Source organism: Barbus barbus, assembly GCF_936440315.1.
Source record: "Barbus barbus genome assembly, chromosome: 47".
Taxonomy (NCBI): Eukaryota; Metazoa; Chordata; class Actinopteri; order Cypriniformes; family Cyprinidae; genus Barbus; species Barbus barbus.
Genome location: NC_136725.1, coordinates 9,943,561 through 9,967,017, shown reverse-complemented (window position 1 = coordinate 9,967,017; position 23,457 = coordinate 9,943,561).

Here is a 23,457-nt window from a genome sequence, read left to right as displayed (position 1 = left end):
TTTGTTCAGAAAGAACACATTAAATTAATCAAAAGTGACAGTAAATAATTTTACTTTGTTAAAAAAATAGAAAGTAATAGCTATTCAAAGAACCCTGAAAAAAATTGTTTCCACAAAAATATATTTATCAGCACAATCACCGTCAACAACATGAACAAATAATAATTAGAAAAGAAAATCTTTCTTGAACACCAAATCAGCATAATAGAATGTTTTCTGAAAGCTTCTGAAAATTGAATGACATTTTAAAACATTACAATTAAAATAATTATTTGACTTTAAATTGTAATATTAATTCACAATATTACCGTTTTACTGTATTTTTATCAAATAAAAGGCAGCCATTGAGAGCATCAGTAATTTTATTAAAAAAAGGGATACTATATCATATTGATCACAATGTTTTGAGAAGTAAAATAAATGAATAAAAACAGAGAAAAAGCATTTTAAATTCAAGCCAAACTTAGTCATAATTTTGGTCCATATATATACATATATATATATATATATATATAAATAAATAAATAAAATATGTTAAATATGTGTTTTAAATATATATATTTAAACAAGAATTAAAAAAAAAATCCTACTAAAAATCTTATTTTCATTTCATCAGAAGTACAGATTTACTTGCCATCAACATTATCAAGCATTACCACCACACACACGCACAAGTGAACGAATGAAGTGCTTACAAACCACCATTTGCTCTTTCACAGAGATTCAACTAGTAAACAAGCTGAAACATCAGCCTCAGGCCCTCTCCAGTGGAGAGAGACCAAACATAATCCCCCCACAATCCCCTTGGGCTGACTGCTAAAGAAGAATTCAGTCGTGTGGCAACCTAACAGTAGGAGGAAAGTGAAGGAATATTTTATAATGGAGCCCCACTGGTTACTAAAATGAACCTTGAGAAGAATATCTAACAGTTGGGCTCAAAAGACTGCCAGAGCACAATGTTAAAATTGTAGAGGATTATACTGCAGATGAAATACTGGCAGCCCACTTCAGCACGATTGAAAGAGAAAGAGAAAGAGCACTTACACACTTCAGCAAATGGTTTAAAGCAAGTAACTAGTCACATTTTGTCCAAGTGCACCACATAGTTTTCAACAAAACCCAAAGGGCCCTCGCCACTATTATGATTTAAATACAGAAGAGAAAACATGATTGACAAGTTCTCAAAAGTGCGCTCAGGCAAACTGCACAGCACCGGTCGCTTGAAGTGAAAAATATGAGTCAGTCACAAGCACTATAGCACCTGGAGAGAATCCACTTAAAGATGCTAAATACTAGCATTGTTCAGAGCAAACTGTCAATTCATATCAAGAGCACACACAAGCAATTATACTGTTGTGGAAATTACAACATGTGAGGCTCTAAATAAAATAATAAATCAACACAGCTGTTGCGGTCGAGCTAGTGATTCACCCGCTGGCACGTTTTGTTATCTGAGGTCGTGTTGATCAAAACAAATGTGTTTTAGCCTACATTTATACCACCACCTTTACCACACACTGGTTAATGGGGCAAAGGGAAATAATTATAGAGAACAATTCACTGGTTTGTTGAAATGAGCCGTACTGAAGAGACTCGTCGTTTTTCACCACTAGGCTTTTTTTAACCAGTTGAATCAATCTAAGGAAATGGATAGAATGTGACAGTTTGAGGTCCTCAGCAGAATTACCCCCAAATTAATGGCAGACGTGATCTGAAGTCAGAGCAAATAGTGTCCCAAATATAATTCAGAGTCATACAAGCCACAGATCTGAATTAAGGTCAAGAACAATCAAGGGCGAGTTATGGTTGCACAAGGCCCAGGGGGACCAGCCACCTCTCCTCGCTGGAAAAAGCAGCTTAAGCTGGGAGCTACAGAACAAAGATGCTGGTTATTGGCTGGTCTACCAGCTAGCATGTTCCAAAAAACAGCTTGACCACTTGAGCTGGCATGATCACAGATGATGACAAAAGAAATCCTCAGAAATCTAGGTTAAAACAAAAAGGTTTTCGGTTATTAAAAAATGTACGCTCTGTAATCATGTTGGTATCACATGGTTTTGGGCTTTTAAAATCCACTATTATTCAAAAGTTGGCTGGTTTTTTTATTTGTCATTTTTTGCTTTTGAAACAAGTCTCTTATGCTTACCAAGGCTGCCGTTATTTGATTAAAAATAAATAGTAATAATGTAAAATACTATTACAATGATTAAAATAGTTTTCATTTCAATTAATTTCAACAAGTAATTTATACCTTAATGGCATAGCTAAATTTTCAGCAGTCATTACTACAGTCAAATGATCCTTCAGAAATTATTCTAATATGGTGATTTGGTCCTCAAAAAGTATTTCTTAATTTTATCAATGTTGAAAACAGTTGTGCTGCCTAATATTTTCATAGAAACCATGCTACACTTCTTTTTCCTCACGATTCTTTAATAAAAGAGAAAGTTTAATGAAAAGAAAAGCATTGTTTGGAAATATAATTTTTTGTTAAAATCTTTATTGTCTATTTGATTAATTTAATACAACTGCTAAATAAAAATAAAAATATATTTAAAAATATATTATCTTACTGACCCCAAACTTCAACTCAATCTTATAAGCTTTCAAATATATTTTACAAGGTAAATGTAAAATTAAATGTCATTTAAATGTCATTGAAGAATTAGTTCACTTCCAGAATTTTTTTTCCTGATAATTTACTCATCCCATTCTTTCTTTCTTCGTTTGAAAATAAATTAAGGTTTTTGAGGAAAACATTCAAGAATTTTCCTCAATATAGTGGAGTTCAATGGGAGCCAACAGGTTGAAGGTTCAAATTGCAGTTTTCTCAATGGCTCTGATCTTACTATAGGGAGATGAGAGAGTCTGTATTACTTACTATTGGAGAACTTGGATCACATGTGCCATAATAACCAATCACATTACAGCCTTGACGTTATTCAATTTCAGTCAGAGTTGTGCAACACTCAATCGCTATATTCAATAAAAAAATAAAAATAAAAAAAAACCACTCAAATCGCTATCTATGTATAGAATGAGAAGTGCCGTAAGCTGAATCCCACCTGTCGCAAAAAGTCAGTGACTTCTCTTATAAAACAGCATTTTGTTCCTGGTAAACTCTAAAAATTGTTCAATCTAAAAGTATTGTTTAGTGTAAAACATGTTGAAGATTAGCAGATAGGCTGTCGATTCATTAAATGATAAGAGGTTTCCTCTAAAAAGCTGTTCATTCAGCGTAGTGAAGCCTCTCCTCCATTGACATCCATTAAAAAAAAAAAGGCCTCAGATCTCCTTTCCCCCGTACTGCCAGACCGGAAGGGCTAGCTTTAGCCGTTATGCTTTTCGTGCTAATGGTTGCAGGCTTGCCTTCTAGTGGCTTTGACTACATAATGCATGAGGTCGAGCTACCGTAGTGCAAGACAAAGGCATGAAAGTAATTAAATTATCAGGAAATTTTTATTCTGGAAGTGAACTGTTTAGTTGCACCACATGCCATTGACAACCTCAACCAACCTTGCTTTGGCATAAAAAGGTCAAATTACCTAATATTTGTTGGCCTTCCCAGGTTAAAAAAAAAAAGGACACTTCCATAATTTAGTACTTCTTACGATAAACTTTAGATCATCTAAGTGTGCTCAACTGTGCTATTTTGGGACACTATGAATATGAACTAAAACGCACTTTAAATACATTTTCTAAATACAGAGATAATGTGTTAGTCACCACTTGTAGTATACTTGAGTGTACTAGTGTATGAAAGATGGGTTACAAGTGGAAACTAATTACATCTTATAAATACAGAGATAGTGTGTTAAAGTGTGTTTTAGTTCATATTCATCATGTCCCAAAATAGCACAGTTGAGTACACTTTGTTGATCTTAAGTTTATCTTATGAAGTATTAAAGAATAATTTTTAGTATATTAAGTACAAAATTAGTGAAAATAGAGCGTTTTAGGTACATTATGAAAGTGTATTTTTTTTTTTAAACCTGGGTTAACACAGAGTCGTGAGGGTCCTCTCAATGATACCATTTCCATCAGCAGGTAGCTGCTCCAAGACAGTCTACCAGCGCTGCAAAACAGACAATAAATAATGTGCCACGAGTAATATGCAAACACATCTCTCCATTCAAAGCACTGACCCAAAGTGAAACCACATGAAGTACAAGCTGACATTCTCTTTCCTATAATCAGTGACTGTGAGCTTGATTTTACAGGCTTAAAATCTTTTCCTTTAAGCAAGACACAAGCTTGCTTTAACAAAACACACTCTCCATTCAGAATAACCTTTACATCTGCCCACACAGTATGAAGGTCTTTTTTTGTTGCATTGAATTGTGGGAGTAGGTAGTCTTGCATACCTGTGATCTCTTCTTTCAGAGGTACAAATGCCTGCAAATAATATTTTGAGGACATTTCTACCAGGGTGAGCACCTCAAACCAAACAGACTGGTACTGAACCTTGATTGAACCAACAACGACTCAAACGACGCATGTTTGATCCAAGGAAAGGGGAGGGGGGTTGAAATCAAAAGGAAGCTAGTCGAATTACATGGCCTCTGGTACACATAACCATGTCCATGTGTGTTTGTCTGGAGTGTGTTTTCTACAGGGGTAGCAGAGGGAAATAAGAGCCAGGAGTGACTTATCACTACAGGAATGTAAGGAGACCCAAGGGGATGGATGGAGGGCTGCTGAGAGGCACAGACACAACCAGAACATACTGCTGAGAGAAAAGACAGGAAAAGGTGTGGAGAGCTTAGATAACAGAACAACAGAAGTACTATTTAATGTTTTTGTTCACACCTTCACTTACCAGTTCTTTTCTTCCAGACTACGCTGATGCCAGATGTGGAAGTCATGTGTGACCATTTTATGGAATACCATTTTATAACAGCATCAAATTTCAGACTTAATGACTGGAGCACAAATAATGGGAGTGCTCAAATTTTCTAAATACCCTGTTCAAATGTTTGAGGTTGATCAGATTTTTTTTCTAATTTTTTGAAAGATGTCTCTTATGCTCACCAAGGCTGCAAATATTTGATTAAAAATACTGTAAAAAGAGTAATACTGCAAAATATTTAAAATAACTATTTTCTACTAAAATGTAAGTGTAAAATCTATTCCTGTGATGTCAAAACTGAATTTTCAAAAGCCATTACTCGAGTCACATGATCCTTCAAATCTCTAATATTCTGATTTGCTGCTCAAGAAACATTACTTAATATTATTATTATCAGTGTTGTTGCTTAATATTTTAAAACATGTAACTTTTTTCAGATATTTCATAGAAAATTTCATTAGAAATTTCAAAAGAACAACTTGGTTAATTTTTTTTAATCACATCCTTGCTTAATTAAAATATTAACTTAAATCTTTCTGACCACAAACTTTAACAATATTGTGTGGGTTAAAAATCTTCTCAGAACCAGATGTTAAAGCTGAAGTGTTGATGCAAAAATGTTGATGCACTCTTTCAAGCCATTATTCACTTATTTTGCCTTCTATAAGCTGTTTTTCAACCAAAGATTGCATTAAGGAAGACTTGGACATTTGCACAGTCTTATATTCTTTTGTGTCATTTTTTTACAAACTTGACAGGTCCAGTGCCAATTAATTGCAATTACATGGAAAACAGTAACCAGAACATCTCCTTGTGTTCTAAGAAAGGTTTGAAATAAAAGAGTAAAAAATAGAGTAAGAGTAAATGTTATCAGAATGTTCATTTTTCGGTTGAACAGCTTATTTAACCTCAAAATACATGATTTTTGACAGACAGCATCTGTACACATGTTCACTTCTTCCCGAGTTGACAGCAGAAACAAAGCAGTTGAGGAACATGTCAATCAAACATCCTTCATTCAGCAGAGGCAGCACAGAGCTAATCTACGTGAGCCAATGTGCCTTCAGCTTGAGAAAGGGTGCTAATTATCACTGAATAGATGTTGTAAGAGCATTAAAGATTAATAAGACTCTATCAAACTTTAAATAAATGTAATATTCGGTTTAATCATGCAAGTTTTTTTTTCCTCAGTGAGGCTGAACCCCATCACTTCTTCTCTCAGGGGAAGGTTGAACAGCTGTCTGCATCCTTAAGAAACATCCTCTGGCTGCAAGTTCACTGTTAATCAGACCGATAACCGCACTCCATTCCCTAGAGAACTGCTGTTACACTGCTTCTTTTACAATCTGCTCCTGTAGAATGAGTTCACAAAAATACAGCTTTCCTGGATCAATTTTACTGAGGTGCTGAATGCACTGAGGCCCAAAAGAGCGTGAAAAGAAGAAAAATCAATGGATCAGGGATCAGCTAGGTAATACACTGCAAAAAATACATTTTATTAAATCATTTTTTGTCATTCTTTAAGCAAGATAAATTACCTGGGAAGCTAAATTTGGTAAGAAAATAAGACTTTTCCACAGAATATGTGGAAGTTTAAATTTGGTTCAGTTTAAATTTCTTACTGCATTGTTCAAAACTGATGAAATAGCTTTCCAGTGGCTCAAACAGTAGAGGAAGATCTCAAGGAATCAGGAACTGAAAAATGCAATGCAAGTGACTTTGGATAAATGTGTCTGTCGAATATAATGTACTGTAAATAGGTTCCCTTTCGATATTCCACTCGTACTCCGTCGTAAGACGCTTGTATGGGAAAAACTCCTTTTTTCCTCTTCAACTGAAGCCTTTTCAATCACGCAGTGAAACTGCATGTCCATTGGTTCGTGCAGTGCTATAAAATCGAACCAATGGCTCGGCGGCGGTGCTGAGCGAGCCTGTGGCTATGCAGCCTGCCATATCCTGCCAAAATGGGTGGGGCCTTCGCTGACGCCGAGATTCGCCGTTGAAATGCTTCAGCAGCCGGATTGGACCTCTCGCAGCGCACAGCTCGCGGATTCCCGGTCTATCCCCTGCCGCCATCCGGCGACGATCTAAAAGAGCCTCACAAAAGAGCAAATTCTATCACGGAGTTGTTTCAAATGAGTGCGTGTCATGCTTGGGGAAATCCCACGCTGACGCTGCAGTGGGGCTGACTGCTCTCTTTGCGAGAGTTTCAGTCTTGCCTCTCTGCGCTCGTGGATAGCTTTCTTTTCAGAAAGCGACTCTGCCCCTCGCGCCCTCCAGAGGATTCGAGCAGCCGGAGATGAGCGAGCTCATGTCGGCTCAGTGCCCACGTGCCTCGCCGTCACCACAGAGAGAGAATTCGCCGGTCCTCTTCACTCAACCTGATCAGCGTCCCTCTGTGGCTGCGAGCGACATGATCTCGTTCAGTGCGAGCGACATGATCTCGTTCAGTGGGAGTGACGATGACATGGATGACAGCCTTTCTCTGGCGGCTTCAGACGCGGAGGAGTTATTGGGCTCGGCGACTGACCCCACCCTCTTCCCGCCATCCTCTTCACGCAAAACGGACGAGGAGCTCCCTGGTCTCCACCTGAGGAGCCATCTCGTAGCAGGCTGGACGATTGCTTTCTCCTGGGGCGCCAACAAGCCCCCCGCCAACGCTCGTCCCCCTTCTTTCCCAAAGTCCACGATGAGCTCACTAAATCGTGGCGTGCCCCCTACTCATCTCGCATCCGACCTTCTGCTTCCTCCGCCCTCACCTTTGTTGATGGCATTGAAGAGAAGGGATACTAGCACCTGCCCCCTCTGGATGAGTCCGTGGCCGCGCACCTCTGCCCGCCCACAGTTATCGGATGGAAGGCGAGGGTGAACCATCCATCCAAGCCGTGCAGAGCCACGTCTGCACTCGCTGGACACTCCTACTCGGCGGCTGGACAAGCAGCTTCGGCACCGCACTCCATGGCTTTGCTCCAGGTCTTCCAGGCCAAGATGCTCGCCAGCAAGGAGGACGGTCTCAACGCTGCTTCACTCAGGGACCTCAGGGAACACATACATTTTCAAAAAGAGAGCAAATATCCTCTTCTGCCTACCATAAGCGTCCTGCCCTTATGCAGCCAGTCTTAAGAACCTATTCAACCTCTTGCCACACGGGCCAAGACCTGGCAGGCCATCCCCAGTGTGTCAGGGTGGGTAATGGGTATGATAAGACGAGGTTATTCACTCAAATTCGCTCAAAGACCACCACGCTTCCATGGTGTGGTCGCCACCACAGTGCGCAGAAAGGACGCTCAAGTCCTGCACGCAGAGGTGATGAATCTGCTGGTAAAGGGAGCCATAGAAATCGTTCCCCCAGCCCAGAGCGAGTCAGGCTTCTATGGCCACTACTTCCTCATCCCCAAAAAAGACGGTGGCCTGCGACCTATTCTAGATCTCAGACTCCTGAATCACGCCCTGGTAAAAAGGTCATTCAGGATGATCACATTGAAGAAGATCCTTTCGCAAATATGCCCAGGGGACAGGTTCTTGTCACTGGATCTGAAAGACGCATACTTTCACATCCAGGTAGCCCCCCCATCACAGACGATTCTTGAGATTTTCATTCGAGGGGGTGGCATATCAATACAAGGTCCTCCCGTTTGGGTTGTCCCTGGCTCCCCACACTTTTACACGATGCATGGATGCGGCTCTCTCCCCTCTGTGACAGATGGGAATCTGCATCCTCGACTACCTCGACGACTGGCTCATTCTGGCCCAGTCAGAGGCAGTTTCAACATCGCACAAGACCCTCCTCCTCAGCCACTTAGATTGCCTGGGGTCAGGATCAACTTTGCCAAGAGTATACTGTCACCCAGCCAACGAGTGTCGTTCCTGGGAACAGTTATCAACTCAGTGCAGATGACAGCAACTGTCTCAGCGGAACGAGCCATGACAATTCAGCGCCGCGCGGCCTCCTTCAAGGAAGGGACCACCCACCCGCTCAAGGCTTTCCAGAAAATCCTGGGCCTCATGGCAGCAGCTTTGCCAGTACTTCAGTTGGGCCTGCTTCACATGTGACCCATCCAGTTCTGGCTGAAGCAGAGGGTTCCATCCACGGCTTGGCATCATGGTCGCCATCGCATAACGGTGACTCGGGCCTGTGTATCAGCCCTGGCCCGTTGGAGGGACCCCCTCTGGCTGAAGCAGGGTGTGATCTTAGACACAGCACACAAAAGGAAGGTGGTCATGACAGACGCTTCCAACAAGGGTTGGGGAGCGCTGTCCGAAGGCAAACTGACCTTCGGTCTTTGGTCTGAAGAGGAGTTGGGTCTGGACATCAACTGCCTAGAGATGCTAGCAGTGTGCCAGGCCTGTCAATTGTTCCTGCCGGACATAAGGGGACACCATGTGCTAATACGCTCAGACAGTAGGTCCGTGGTGTCATACACCATACATACATACATACATACTCGTCTCGAAGCGCCTCTGCACGCTAGCGAGCAACCTTCTTGTTTGGGCTCAGACGAATCTGCACTCACTGAAGGCAACGCATGTGCTGGGCAAGATGAACCAAGGAGCGGACATGTTGTCGAGGAGCAACATCTCCTCAGAAGAATGGATGATGGCTCAGCCTGTGCTTGGTGTATTTTATTAACTCCCCTGGGTCTTACTCCCACGTGAGTCAGGGTTTGAGTTGTTCCCCATCATAGCACGGCGTGATTGTACTGGTTCCCATACAAGCGTCGAGTGGAATATCGAAAAATCGTAACCTCGGTTCCCTGAGATATGGGAACGAGTACTGCATTCCTGGCCGTGCTATGAGCTGCACGCCTCAGTCACTTCATTCGAAGAAATCTGAGATGCGGCGGCAAAGCCATTTTATAGCACTGCACGAACCAATGGACGTGCAGTTTCACTGCTGGGGTCGACAATATAATTGGCCCGGTGGCCCGGACGTACTTTTAAAACCGTCAGGGCCACCAGATCGCTCCAACCACTAGCCCGGTGGGGCCAGTAAAAATAATGCCTCGATTAAAAAAAAAAGTCTAATTTCACATTAATTACCTGTGGTTCTGTGTTTTGATTTCTGTTAAATCGTCTCGGTAACCACCGCTAACACGTTACGTGATCCCGACAGCCTTACAGATGCAGCGGGTTTATGCGCTCCGTGACGTCTGCACCGCCTTGCTCGCTCCCGTGGTTACGCGCGCAAACTGCACACTGCTGCACACCTACCTATAGCTACTATTAAGCTAGGCTACATGTTTCTGAAACCCCCATCACCCGGCCAAACGCCGGGTAAAAAAGAGAAGGCAAGGAAGAGAAAATCACCAGAGGAATTGAGGGAAAGCGAAAGGGAATACGAAAAGAAAAGGCAGAGAAAGTTTCAGCCCCAGTGGCGAGACCGCTGGAATTGGCTGGGCTTAGGGGTGTGCGATATGACGAATTTTGATCGTGGACGATAAAAATGTCTCCACGATCTGCTTTTGAAGAAATATCGTAGTATCGTGCTACAGCACACATTATGTCAAATACAGTTCTGGCGCCTCCGTCTCTATATACTGTACAACACGACATACAGCAGTAGAGTTACTCTGACAGGACACTGCACTTATTCGCGATCGCAAAAGTAGATTATTTGCACACAAGCCTTGCTGGTTAAATGTTTCATTCGCGCGCTGGTCTGACGTGCGCTTTTTCTGAGCACATACACCTGAAGCGCGCGCACTAAAAACCCTGTCTAACAGCGCCAGATTACTCTAACTTATTTTTTGCGCTAATACTGTCAAAACACACAAGGTTTACATACAGACTCAGTTGGTTATCTTTAAAATGAAAGTAAATAGTTAAGAGAGAAACGGATGCGTGCCAGTATATTAGATGCGTGCAGCTCTTAAAGGGACAGGACACTAAACATGCTGTCGACTGTCATTAAAGGGATAGTTCACCCTAAAATGTAATTTCTGTCATTATTTACTCACTCACATGTTGTCCCAAACCACTATTAATTACTTGTGCTGAACCCAAAATAAGATATTTTGAAGAATGAGGGTAACCAAACAGTTGCTGGTCCACATTGACTTTGATAGCAGGAAAGAAAAATCCTATGGAAGTCACTGAGGACCAGCAACTGTTTGGTTTTCCACCTTCTTCAAAATAGCATTTATGTTCAGCAGAAGAAAGAAACTCATTCAGGTTTAAAACAACTTTTGAGTAAATGATGGTATGAAAATAAAACATTTTGACAGATGACAGAATATTTATTTTTGGGGGAACTATTCATTTAATGTTAACAAAACAACAAAACACAGAGAAAAATCACTCACTATTCTTGACTGAAAATCTTTAATACAGTTGCTTTAGGAATCAGTCTATCTAGTGTTTTATTTTTATATTTGTTCATTCAATTTCATTGAATGCTCTGCTAAATACACCTATTGTACCTGAAAATAAAGCACTGTTTGTTTTATTTGTATATTATGTGTATTTGTAATGTGTATCTTTGTTCTTATTTTTTAATAAGAAAGATATAATGATGACAAAGATTGTTATCTTCGCCCACTTTGGCCTAAATATCTGCCATGTCTTTTTTTTGTTTTTTGTTACCTTGAAAGGCTTTGTCTTTCTAGTTTGGCTGTAATGCTCAGACAACTTGTAAAACCAACATGACAAAGAATCGTGATAAAATCGTGAATCGTCATATTTCTAAAACAAATCGTGATATGATATTTTTCCCATATCGCCCACCCCTATCTGGGCTACGATCAAGAAAAAAAAGAGGTTTACTGTGAGCTCTGCAGATCAATGCCCACATATGCAGACAAGTAAGTTAGAGAAAAGTTAACGTGTATGAAACCTATGGTATGAACATAATATAATGAATTGCTGTGTGACTACAGAGAATGAATCCTATGCAATAGGTTTATTTGCACTTGTTTCATGTTTTTGCACAGTTTTGCTGCACTTAGCACTAAACCTACCTTAAAAAAAAAAAATATTATTCATGTTGTTCAAGCAAACTGTTCTTTTTCGTGATTATTGGGATCAATTGACCTGGGCCAGTGAACTTCAAAAGACACTGGCCCGGAGGGCCAGTGGCAAATTTCCCTTATTGTCTACCCCTGCACTGCGTGATTGAAAAGGCTTCAGCTGAAGAGGAAAAAGGAGTTTTTCCCATACAAGCATCTTACGACACAGTACTTGTTCCCATATCTCAGGGAACCGAGGTTACGATAGTAAAAGAGTACGTTTTTTCCTTTTAAACCAAGAAATTAATAAAACTATCTGGCAATGTGTTGAAGAAAAATGAATTTAATTCCAGTCTGAGTGTTTTTTAAGAGTGTATGTGAGTTTTTGGGTGGGAGCATGTGTTTGGGAGATGTGCATGTGGATATCCGCATAACAACAAAAAAAAGAAACACCCATTCTAATGACTAAGGCATGTAAGATGAACATTTATCCTACAGAGACACAATCCAGCCTCACAGTCTTGATGGGGTACAGAGGTCAATCGAAATGCAAAGGAGAATGTGAAATGAGAGGGAAAAACTGTTCCTTCTGATCCTACAGAGTAACAGCGCCCTCCACTGTAAGCATGGAAGAGAAGACACAAAATTCTTAAATTTATAGACAGACAAATATCTATTTTTTTTTTTTTTTTTGGACCTTTTCTCAATAAATAAATCGATTAATTAATTAATAAAAAAAAGGTGCATGTTGCCACAGTGGAGCATTTAAGGGAACTCTAATGTAAAAATATTTCATGGAATATAAACAAAGCTTTAATATACAAACAATAAATCATGCACAATCCCCTTGTCATATATTTATATAGTAATACGACAGCATAGCAACACAATATCATTATGCAAATAACATATCACTGTGCAAACAGTGTTATTTCACAAAGAAGATAGGCTATTATGTATAAATAAAATATTAGCATAAAAACTCTATTATGGTGAGGTGCGTTATTACAATACTTTTAAAGAAAAATGCTGAGACAAAAAAGCTGTGTGCTTTTGTCTGAGAGTCTAAATGCACAGTGAATTTTTCACAGGCCTGCGATTACACTTCCACCCAGAAAGGCTGAGCCTTTGTCGATAAATTATTGAGAGTAACAAAAGATGTTTCTGAAAATCCTCTGCTGCCGAGTGCCATTTAGTGTGATTTACAACCATCCACATCTGCTCAAAGAGTGAAGCTAACGGTGGTCTGTTTGTGGAGTGCACTTGACCTGCTGTGTCTATGCTGCAGGGACATGCTATCTGTTTTAACTACACACAGAGGGAGGTGAGGCAAATGGAGACATGAGGTGAGACAGGGCGATAGGAGATCTATCTCCCAGCATCCTCTTAGTAAATGAGCTCAGACTCCATTTCAGAAAGGCTCATGGCTGCTTTAAGTATCCCTGTGTATCACACATATTAAAACATGAAATAAACAGAAAAAGACACGACTCATGATAACTCTAACATGAGAGTCAAATGTTTGAAATGTCTTCAATGCTATTCTGAGATCACAGACCTTTCATCTGACGTGTTTGGGTGCCATTTTGAAAAGGGCAGATCTGACCGTAAGATCTTTGTGCATACACAAAAACTCAAGTATTTAGAAGCAGTTCTGTCATGTTGTGAACAGTCCTCGTGCTCGTAGGTTTAAAATCACATGTGGATCACCTGTCTTTAAAAAGATACTTCACCCAAAAATTAAGGCCACAAAGGTTGTGGGTTCATGCTTATGTATGAACTGATAAAATGAATACCTTGAATGCAACGTAAGTTACTTGGATAATAGTGCATAATAGCGTATGATAGCATAATTTGAATATTGCCATCATTTACTCACCTTCATGTTGCTCCAAACCTGTCTAACTTTCTTCTGCAAAACACAAAAGATTATATTTTGAAAAATGTTGGTAACCAAACACTGAGTTCACCAAAAACCACAATTTAGAATCCACAAAAAGAAAGAAGGTAAAACAGGTTTAAAACGACATGAGCGTGACTAAATGAAAGAATTGTCATTTTTTAGTGAACTATCCCTTTAAGGTGTCTAAGAAGTTGGTTAATGTGGTTAAAGGGGTCATGAACTGCTTTTGTTTTTTTTATTTTGTATTGTACCCTCCTCATCTGAACACTCTTGTTTGAATAGGCATCGCGGATTGTAGACTCGGAAGTGCTATAATTGGACAACAGTTGTGTATGACTGACAGCCAACATCCTTTATAGATGGACGCAATAAATGCATAAATACTCAGCACATATCAATCTGTAATAACAGAAAAAAGCAATAGTGACCACGTAATTAAAACAGTTACTTGCACTTGTGTGGTGCATCATTACTGTTGGATCCAATAGTCGGCACAGCATCGTCTTTTACTTTCAATCTTTCTGAAAATCCTGTGTCAAATTGTGTCTTGTTTGTTAATGAAGCTCTTACTGGTCTGGCACTTCATTAAAAAAGTTCATCAAATAAAGTTTTTGTTTGGTTTTTGCATAGACCTGTGTTTGCCTCCCTCATTATTTACACTTCATGCACGAATCAGTTGGCAGGGCTAAACAGGCAGTGATGTAGAAGCAGGCGTTGATCTTCTCCTGCGGAGGCGGTGTTTAGTTACACTATTACGTTTAAAGTGGCACATTCCACAACCTGTTGTTTTGGCAGATTGGCTTCAATATAAGCTGTTTTTAGACTAACAAGAAAGTTTTGAATTCTGAAACTTACATCATGTTTTTATAGTACAATGACCATTTATCTGTCAAAACATCAAGGGAATTTTGATTTCTTAGTTCATGACCCCTTTAAATGGTGATATGGTTAGATATTGTGTATGTTAGATGTTGCATTTTGCTTATTGCTGTTGCATTTTGCAAGTGACTGCCATTGTATTGTAATTAGGACCTTCAAGATTAAACTTTTTAATGCCATTAAGACTAATGAAATACCACCCATGAGCAAACACACTGTCTGTGGTACAAACATTAATGAGAAGTGCATCATAGCACAGCAGCCTAATTTTAAATGCATAAATGCAAACCAAAATGAAAAATTCTGTCATCACAAACTCCTCTTCATGTCCTTCTAAATTCACTTAAACACTCAAAGGTGTGTCATTAAAAATATATGCGGTGCACTGCTCACCAAGTGCCGCTAATTTTCCAAACAAAATGCGATGTATTGCCATTGAACTGAATTCAACTAACTGAATATTCATTAAATTATCCCCTTTGTATTCTGCAGAAAAATAAGCCTGGAGTGACATGAGGGTCAGCAAATGATGAATTATCCCTTTAAAGAGGAAGTTAATGTGTCAACATGTTAACTACAAAAACATTTATGAGAATTAAACATTTTACTCACTTGACAGCCCTAATTATAGTGCAGCAGAACTCAATTATAATGCCACAGTGCATCAAATAATACAAAGCAAACCAGGTTCAATGCAAGAAACCTTTATGAAGTTATGAGGAGAGGAGGTTATAGAGTCACACATACAAAGCTTGAATTGGTGTGCAGGGACCAAGTTCATATATCCCCAGGGAGCTTTTCTAAAAAACAACTAGGCAACATCAAGAGAACACAATCTCATAGAGTAGCGTGGCAAAGATCAGTCTTCCTGACAACGCTGAAAAGACAAGCTCTGACCTCATCATACACACTGAAGAAAATGGAGCAAACTGCTGTAAAAGCCACCTTCCCAAATCACACGGCCAGACGTCTGTGACCATCGGCAGGTCATGGTCTGAACACAGCACTACGGCTAAAGGGTGCGCTGTTTCATCAATACCGAATCACAGATCATCCCAGCGTTCATGACAGCAACTAAAACGCCTTTTAATGGTCAGATAGACGGATATATATCACACACAGAGCGTGACGGCCTTCAATTAGAGCTATTACAGGGCGGCAGGGATCAATATGGTGTCTGCCATGAAGGACAGGGAAAGAGAAAGGATGAATCTAGCTGTCTACAAAGGTAGAGAGTGTACAGTGCAAGAACAGGCCTTCGGTCAAAAGTGCAAGGTCAAAAATCACATGACAATTTACAATTTTTTTTTATTTAAGCATTTGGCAGATCGTTTTATCCAAAGCTGTACATTTCAGAGTTGTGAAACACTTGAGACACCATTTTGGCAAAGACTAACTGTTCAAGGTATATAATGGGTTCATAAATGTTAAATTACTCAGTCTTTCAAGTCTGTTACACCACAAAATGTGCACTCTATATCTGTTGAATACGATTTTAGTTAACAAAAAAAATAAATCACTAACTTGTTTTGTGTAAAGTTCTATACAATGTCGTTGAGCTTAAATAACATGCATGTTTTAACTTTTTTATTATAAGCTTCAGATTTCTCCATAAAATCTGCACCATTAACTAAAATTGAAAGATCAAGCTCACAGTTCACAATGAGCGAAAAGTTTAGATGGTATTTTCTTTTCATCTTACCTCCGTATAATGCATATTAATGAAGTATGTAAAAGTGCAGGGCTGCTTTGTTTACAGCGGTAACCAAGAACTCCTGTTATTGCTGCTTAGAGCCCTGCATTTCAGCCCTGGCCCAAAAGGCCCCGAATTTTTACCCCCCTAGGGCCGGCTTCAGGCCAATTTTCACGTCATAGTTCAGACGCGGGCCGGGCCTAGGGCCTGTTTTCGGTTTCTCCTTATTTTTATATTTTAGACATCCATTAGTTAGTGATGAAATGCAGCATGTGTGCCATCAGCGCAGCTGAAGTGTTCTGCGTTTAAATGAACGCAATAGGCTTCAGCTATTACATGAATGTGTCAGGGGAAAATAGTACGCAGATATTTTAATTATTTACTAATAAACTAGTGTTTTCTGAGTCCGTGTCACAAGGATGAAGTTGCCGATCCTGACTCACCATCTCCTCATTAGATGCGCCTTTAGAGAGAAGTGCATCTTTACTGATTATGATTATAATGAAAGAGTTTTTGTTTTTGATTAGTTTTAGTTCGTTAAGTAGTAATTTAAAGTAATTTATTTATTATGTCTATGAGGCATATATTCACTGAGTTACGGTTCATTTTTGTGAAGTGCTCCTGTTCAAGACAAGATGGCAGAAAGCACATCATGTTTGTTTTCTTTGTTTAATATAAGCACAACGTTTTGTTGATATTGTGAGTGCACACAAATAAAAGTAGACCCTTTACAGTTCTGAATGATGTATTACTCTTACCTTTATGAACAAAAATGACGGCGTATCCACTGAAAATGCAAGTGATTGTACTGGCGCCTCCATGTCCTACAAAGCACGCTTTAGCTTCCACTCTCCGCACAAACTATTGGATACAGCGCACATTTATCTAGGTTTAACGTTTAAACATTGTTATATGCTTGAATATATCTATAGATTTTATTTTAGGCAAGTTGTGATGATTTGAGAAGGCTAAACAGCTCACTGTCTGCCACTGGTCACTTGGTCATTAGGCTACTTTAAAAAAAAAAAAAAAAACACTTATAACGAACAAAAAATTTTAAAAGCTGAAACAGTAGTATAAGCTGTTTTGGGAGAAGGGGAAAAAAGACGGGCTCGGATCGGACTCAGGCTGGTAATTCTGATAAAATGTAGTACAAGGGCCGGGCAAAGGCCTGAGCGTCTCGTGCCAGGGCCGGACTAGGGCCTATATTTGAGGCCCTTGCAGGGCTCTATTGCTGCTGTTCCAAAAGCGCCACCTGCTGTCAGAGAGTGAATTTGCATTCTCATTCAGCCTGTCTACTGTTTTTTGTTTCATTCAGGTATGTTTTGTAGCAAAATATCACAAAGCATTGTGTTTTTGAAATTATACAATCTAATTTACATCAAAAACTGCTCATGCTATATGTTGCATGTTTGTTTGGTATTGTGATTAAAATATAGTGGTTCTGCAAGTGTTTCATGCTTTCTGATCAACATAAAGGCACAGTCAGGGAAAACCATGATAAACCGTCAAACTGACAGAATCCTAAAAAAAAAACAGCACTACATGTACTCCATTTCTTGTCCATATAAATTCACTTTAACACTCAAAGGAGTGTCATTAAAAAATATATGCAGTGCCTCACAAACTACATGCAGGACTGGCATCTCAGTGTAGGAATAAATTCAAGCAGCAAAATGTAGGGCTTATGACAAACGGTCGTGCCGAAGTAGCCAAAATATTTCCTTTTCTTTAGCCAATTTGCGTGATTTCTCCAAACAAGAAAGAAACAAGAGAAGAAAAGGAAAAAAGAAGAAAAGAAAATAGCCTCGTTTAGCAAAAAAGCCAATCTCCTCCCTGGCTGCTAAATTAGCTTTGGGTGAAATAGAGCCAGAGCTATTAATCTTGTGCAGAATTAATCATTTCCGATGAGTAATTTGCACACTGCACCCCGTCTGCAGGCTAATAGAAAGCAGGGCGGGGAATTAGACCAGACAGGCGAATATTAGCTGACGCCTCTAACGTGCATCCCATTTGGAAAAAGGCACTGACAAGGTGGCCATTAGTTTATGTTTTTAAAACAAAAAAGAACAAGCATTAGAGAATTAACACTAATTCCATGTTAGATATGAAAAGGTTGCATTTGCTAAAAACTATCAGTGGGTCCTGAGGCGCAAATTCACACTGATGAGATTTAGACTCTTGGGATGAATACTCAGTGGATTTAATTAAGTATAAAATGAATCTACAGCAACAAAAAAACAATAGACAGTACTTCTGTACATAAAATAGAAATATAGAGGGAACAGAAATTAGGAGTATGATCTATTATATTTGTCCTTCATAGTCCCCAAATTCTCATCCTATCATTCTTCACCCCCAAATGAGAGTCTTACTAACCCAGATTGGTTCAGTCTCTATGGTCTTACAAATTCACCATGAAACTAGGCCCAATTGAGCTAAGCAAAGCACCTCTATAAATTTGAGGATAAATATGTTGTAGATCATAGAAATACAAAGGATGAAAGATAGATATATATATATATATAGGAAAAAATGGGGGGGGCAGCTAAACATGAAGTATAAAAATATAATTCAATCAGGTAAATCTTTAAGGTTCATGGGTGTAGTTAGCAGAAGTTAGAGAAAACTGTTTCTAACGTTTTAAATATGGATATTTTTCTAACAAAAATACATCAATTCACTACAGGAGGCCTTCATTCACCCACCCGGAGCTGTGTGTGCCTCTGTTTATTATAGATGGTTGTGTTTTATTGCACTTCTTTGGGATTTTGAACAAAAATACCCACCCACTGCTATTATAAAGCTTGAAAGAGCCAGGACATTTTTTTATATAAATCTGATTGGGATTTATATAAAAAGCGGGAACTCCGGAGGGCTGGACGGAACCAGCGGGAACTCCGGAGGGCTGGACGGAACCAGCGGGAACTCCGGAGGGCTGGACGGAACCAGCGGGAACTCCGGAGGGCTGGACGGAACCAGCGGGAACTCCGGAGGGCTGGACGGAACCAGCGGGAACTCCGGAGGGCTGGACGGAACCAGCGGGAACTCAGGAGGGCACTTGCGAGGAGCAGGTACAGGAGGGCGCTCTTGAAGCGCGGGGTTGCGGGGGTGCTCTGGGCTGAGGACAGCTGCAGTGCTGAGAAGAGTTGGGTGGCCGGAACATTTGGCAGGGCATGTGGAGGGTCCTGGCGAGCGGTGAGCTGGTGAGGCCGGGTTGTTCTCGGGTTGGGTTGGACGAAGATCGGTTTGACATTCTTCGACTTCGAAATCAATGCCATGTACATTGAGGACATAATTTATCAGCCCGATAAGGGAAAAACTGGACGTGGGGATATCGCAGCTGATGACATCTTTGTCCAACCCAAACCGAAAACACACACCGAGCGAGGCGTCAATCCAGCTCACCTCGTTGGAAAGCTCAAGAAACTCCTCAACATACCTTACCAAATCCCGACCATCCTGCCGCAGACACCAAAGCCTGTCTTCAGCCATAGTTGAGTTGTATAGTTCCAGTCTTCTGTCACGCTCCCTCTGGGAGCAGGGAAAGGCAGAGGCGAGCAACTTCTCTTGAACACAGGCTTTAATAAGGCAAACTTAGAACTCACAGGAAACGTGGAGACAGCAACTGCAGACAAGGGTTTGACGGTCAGACTGGAACCAGAGGCAGGGAAACACAGGGTTTAAGAACACTGGGAAATTAACGAGGAACAGGTGTGGACTAATCAAACACAGGGCTAGGGACTAATTAAACAATGATGACAAACGAGGACAGGAACAGGAAGGCCAAATATGGGCACGAGAGGAGGGGAACCACAAGACAAGGACTGACAATAATGCTCTTTACACATAATTAAATGTTCTCTAATTCAAACTGTTTCTTTCTATTTATTTCATTTCTTAATTAGAGTAATTAAATTAACATTTGACTACTCAGCCAACAGTAAGAAGGCTCACAAAATAATGAAGAACAGATAAAAAAAGAATAACTGTATATATACACTTATATACAGTATAATTATAATAATAGTCAAGTTACTATTATTTGTATATCGCTTTTAACAATGCAAATTGTGTCAAAGAAGCCTTACATCAGCTTGATATAAAGCTGGGTGGCTTTACATCAGCTTTACAGTATTTAGATGAGTATGCATGAGCATAATTGTATAAGAGAGAACCCACAAAGAATCAAACATGAAATTCAAGCCAATCACTAAGCTTTCAATTCAGCCACGTCTGGTGTATGGTGAAGATAAACCAAGATCAAAAGGCAAGATCTTTAAATGATGACAGTGAAGCAAAAAAAATTAAAATCTTTCATTTGAGAGTAAAACCACACTGTCAGTTTCCCCAGCACTGTAAACACAGACACACTGGCTCTAAGGGAAGCAAAAATGTTTCTCTGTAATAAGAGATCAGAAGAAATGAAGGTCTCCTGTGATTTAAGCAAGCATTCAGTTACTCTAATTATAGCTGAGTTTTACCAGTCTTTTTTCACTTTGGCGCTGATGGGAACAATAACAAAAGAGTAACATTCAATTAGCAGCGAAGATTAAAAACTTCATCTGTCATAATAGATTTACAACAAAACCCAAAGCACATCTTTGATTAGTTCAAATCAGATGGTCGATTACATATGTCTCATGGTGGATAAGGTCGCATGACTGCGAATGATATTAGGAGATCACAATCATACCTATATGAGTGTGTGATCCTGCATGTTATTACGGTCAGCAATGTGGGGACGTCAAGCGAAAAACTGATACTCTCATGGTGGTATAAGAAGTTAAAATAGCAAGTGATGAAAGCAATCACACAGTACTTTAGGAGTAAATATTACGGCACTAAAAATAATAAACACTACAGACTTTATATTGCAGCTGTGTAGTGTATATTCACAGCCCGTAATTGTATTTACATGGGGATGTGATGTAATTTTAGCATTTACATGTGCATAGTTGATTTTATAGCCAAGCATCCTATTGTTTTATGACAAATACAAGGTTGTGTGATTTTAATTTCCGTCCAAATCTCATCTCTGCAGTAGAGCTGCTATTTGGCATCCCAATAGTGATTATTTTTATTAGTAAATTCAGTTCACTAAACAAACTAAGCATGTCGCCCTTTGTAAAGTAGCAGTCATTCTAAGATCAGTGTACCAGGTCTGAATCAATATAATCTCATCCAACCGGACATGATAGGCACAATATTCATGAAGCTAATTAATTCAGTTTCATTGTTTTTCTGATGTTTTCATGTGCAATCAAATCTGTTATGCTAATTCAGCTAATTAAACATTTTGATAAATTGCAACAGTGTTTCCCAACAGTAAATTGCATGCAAATATGTAAAAAAACAGTTTTCAAATGGTCACCAAAATCCTAGCATGACTAATATCACTATTTGCATGGTCAGCATAAAGATCAAACGTATCTGAATAAAAATAAGCCACCCAATTTTTTTTTTTTTTTTTTTAATTGGGTGGCTTATCTGAGATAGGACTCAAAAGGTTGCATGTTTGAACCCACAAAAAGGGTACAAAGCTGTCACTGAGCTGGTACCCTAGGGTAAAAAAAGGATAAAAGATAAATCTCTGAACATAATTGACCCCTAAATGGTACATACACACTGCTACTTGTAGTCATGCATGCAGTGTGAAACAAGCCTAAAATATGATATTCAGAACAAGGTGTCAGATACGCCTGTGTAAATTCATAGCACTGCAAACCAAGAAATCCCACACTTTATTTTGTAAATGAATACTAATCTAGTGTCAATTAATCCACCAGCATCAAATATTTGCAGAGCTTCACCAGAAGTGTATTCTCAGTCTTTTCGGAAAAGCTAAGGTCTGACTTCCCAATCTCTCTCTGATGAAAAGCAGAGAACATGTGAATACGGCTTAGGTTGAGGATGAAAGAGGGCAGGAAATACCACTCGTTGGGTTCTCTGTGAGACGAATGTGCTGGAAGAGCACTTCTCTCAGCTGGAGTCTGCCAGAGAAAGTGAAGACTCCCATGGAAACGGAGTTGATCAAGACCCCGCGCAAGGCTGGAACCCTCCAGAATTCTAATGGAACACGATGGAGTTGCATGTGAATGAGAATGGAATGCCACTGATGGAATGGAACCAAAATAAATATTTCACACAGTGCCTCTCTGCCGGGAACAAATATTGATGAGGAAACGCCAAGGCCATCAATAACCGCTTTCCCTCAGCAGAGTCATTTAGCTTGACCCTGCGAATCTAAGCCATTTCATCCTCTGTAATAACAAGATTATGTCTCAAAGCACAAAGACTATAATCTAACCTTTTCCATGAATTTTAAGTGCGAGAATGATAAGAAGTATGATTTGTTTTGAAATTGTTTGCTGAATCTGCTGCTCTCGGCTGCACCATTACATGAAAAATAATCACGGCAGGTCTGACCTCTTATTCTTTCAAAGCTCTGACAGGAAAAACATCATTACCGCCACCTTCAAGGCCAATTGATGTCTCGCTCCTCAAGCGACATTACACACCACACGAGAGCTCGGAATTGAATTCTTACTGTCAAACTGCACAATACTCTCGTTTAAAGCAGCCAGGCTGAATCAACTCAGAGTTGCTTTTCATAATGGCACCATCTATTTATGTCAGGATTAATTATTTACATTTTGCATGAACCTGATGATTTCCTTCATTTACACTCAGTCAGCTGTGTTAGCTGGGTGAAAGAAACGGGGGCCGTGTAAACACTGCTAATAAATTAAGCTCAATTCCTCTGCCACATTGCATTTGCTCCCATTTGCCTCTGATTGTGTTTGTTTACGTTCCATCTGGATGAAAAGGAGTAAACGGGAAACGGAGGAAACGCTTTCTCTGGCGGATCGTTAGAACTAATGAATTCTATTTCAGCGCCCTCTTCGTGCACCCCCTTCCACCTCCCTCTTCTTTTTCCAAAATCTAGCCTGCTGAAAGAAAAACGGCTTTTATGACTACATCTATAGTACACTGGGAAGACAACCCATTAAATGTATGATTTAAAAAAACTGGCAGCTGTGGTTGCCAGAAATTCAGTGTTAAAATTCTCTGTGACAATATTTAATACACAGATGCCTGTATATTTTACAGCCTATAACCGCATTCAAAAATGGGCAATATTCACATATGGATGGTACACAGGGTCATGTAAACAAAGACACAACAC